We start from the raw sequence: 2,556 nt of genomic DNA on the forward strand, positions 1-2,556 counted from the left end.
TTTATATAACCTGCACTGCATATAACCTATGCTCTGTGTAAAATCTGTGCACAGTTTAAGCTTTGTACCTCAGGCTTTTATCAAACATGTACGCAGTTTTAGAATTGTATTTAAGCTATACTCGGTTAAGGCTCTGTATACAAGCTGCACAATTTTTAAGCCCGCTAAATAAGCTGTGCTCGGTTAGGACTCCATATGTAACCTGTACTCTGTTTAGACTCTGTATATAACCTGTACTCGGTTTAAGCACTGTATGTCACATGTATTTCGTTTACCTGTACTATGTTTAGACTCTGTATATAACCTGTACTCGGTTTAGACTCTGTATGTATAATGTACTCTGTTTAGACTCTATATATAACCTGTACTCGTTTTAGACTCTTTATATAACCTGTACTTGATTAACAGTCTGTGTATAACCTATACTTAGTTTAGGCTCTGTACTCAATTTAGACTCTGTCTATAACCTGTACTCAGTTTAGGTTCTGTATATAACATGTACTCGATTAAGACTCTACATATATCCTGTACTCGGTTTAGACTTTAAATATAACCTATTCTCTGTTTAGGCTCTGTGTATAACCTGTACTCGGTTTAGACTCTGTATATAATCTGTACTCAGATTAGGCTCTGTATATAACCTGTACTCGGTTTAGACTCTGTATATAACATGTACTCGGTTTAGACTCTGTATATAACATGTACTCGGTTTAGACTCTGTATATAACCTGTACTCGGTTTAGACTCTGTATATATCATGTACTCGGTTTAGACTCTGTATATAACATGTACTCGGTTTAGACTCTGTATATAACATGTACTCGGTTTAGACTCTGTATATAACATGTACTCGGTTTAGACTCTGTATATATCATGTACTCAGTTTAGACTCTGTATATAACATGTACTCGGTTTAGACTCTGTATATAACCTGTACTCAGTTTAGACTCTGTATATAACATGTACTCGGTTTAGACTCTGTATATATCATGTACTCAGTTTAGACTCTGTATATAACATGTACTCGGTTTAGACTCTGTATATAACCTGAACTCAGTTAAGGCTCTGAGTATAACCTGTATCTGATTTAGAGTCTGTACATAACCTGTACTAGGTCTAGACTCTGTATTCGGATTAGGCTCTGAATATAATCCATAATCGGTTTAGGCTCTATATATAACCTGTACTCGTTCTAGACTCTATACATAACCTGTATTCGATTTAGGCTCTGTATATAACCTATTATCATTTTGAGCTCTGTTTATAAACTGTGGTAATTTCAAGCTCTGTATATTACATTGCACTTGATTTAACACTTTAAGCGGATTTCTGTTTAAATGTTTTTAAAATTTTAAGCACATCTATCGCCATTTCTAGCTATTCGTTGAGCGGAATGCGGAATATTTCCCATGGTGTTACGACATAAAATCTTGCCTGTTTAAAACACGTTTAGAAAGTGTATTGGTGTCCTGACAACAGAGATATTGACCTATAATAAATACCATAGCTGTATTTTCATTGACTATTCGAACTCATTTCACTGATGAGCGAATTAACCTGGAGTATTGGTGATGCATTTATCGACTGTTACATGATGAGTAGCAATTGATATTTGTGGACATATACTGTAGCAATAACAATTCATCGTACAAACCCACCATACAGGAGCTTATCAACCATAGCGGTTCTAACCAACCGTACCAGGAGCAAATCAACCATAGAGGGGCTAACCAACCGTACCAGGAGCAAATCAACCATAGAAGGGCTAACAAACCATACCAGGAGCAAATCAACCATAGCAGTTCTAACCAACTGTACCAGGAGCAAATCAACCATAGCAGGGTTAACAAACCATACCAGGAGCAAATCAACCATAGCGGGGCTAACCAACCATACCACGAGCAAATCAACCATAGCGGGGCTAACCAACCATACCACGAGCAAATCAACCATAGCGGGGCTAACCAACCATACCACGAGCAAATCAACCATAGCGGGGCTAACCAACCATACCACGAGCAAATCAACCATAGCGGGGCTAACCAACCATACCACGAGCAAATCAACCATAGCGGGGCTAACCAACCATACCACGAGCAAATCAACCATAACGGGGCTAACCAACCATACCAGGAGCAAATCAACCATAGCAGGGCTAACCAACCATACCACGAGCAAATTAACCATACTGAAGCAAACATAATATACCGGTACTAACCGACCATACCGGAGGTAATCAACGACACTTGGGCTAACCAACCATACCGGAAGTAATCAACGACACTTCGGCTAACCAACCATACCGGAAGTAATCAACGACACTTCGGCTAACCAACCATACCGGAAGTAATCAACGACACTTCGGCTAACCAACCATACCGGAAGTAATCAACGACACTTCGGCTAACCAACCATACCGGAAGTAATCAACGACACTTCGGCTAACCAACCATACCGGAGGTAATCAACGACACTTCGGCTAACCAACCATACCGGAAGTAATCAACGACACTTGGGCTAACCAACCATACCGGAGGTAATCATTGACACTTGGGC

Source organism: Ylistrum balloti, unplaced genomic scaffold (assembly GCF_031769215.1).
Source record: "Ylistrum balloti isolate Yb309-2 unplaced genomic scaffold, AGI_CSIRO_Ybal_v1 Utg369874, whole genome shotgun sequence".
NCBI classification, from domain to species: Eukaryota; Metazoa; Mollusca; class Bivalvia; order Pectinida; family Pectinidae; genus Ylistrum; species Ylistrum balloti.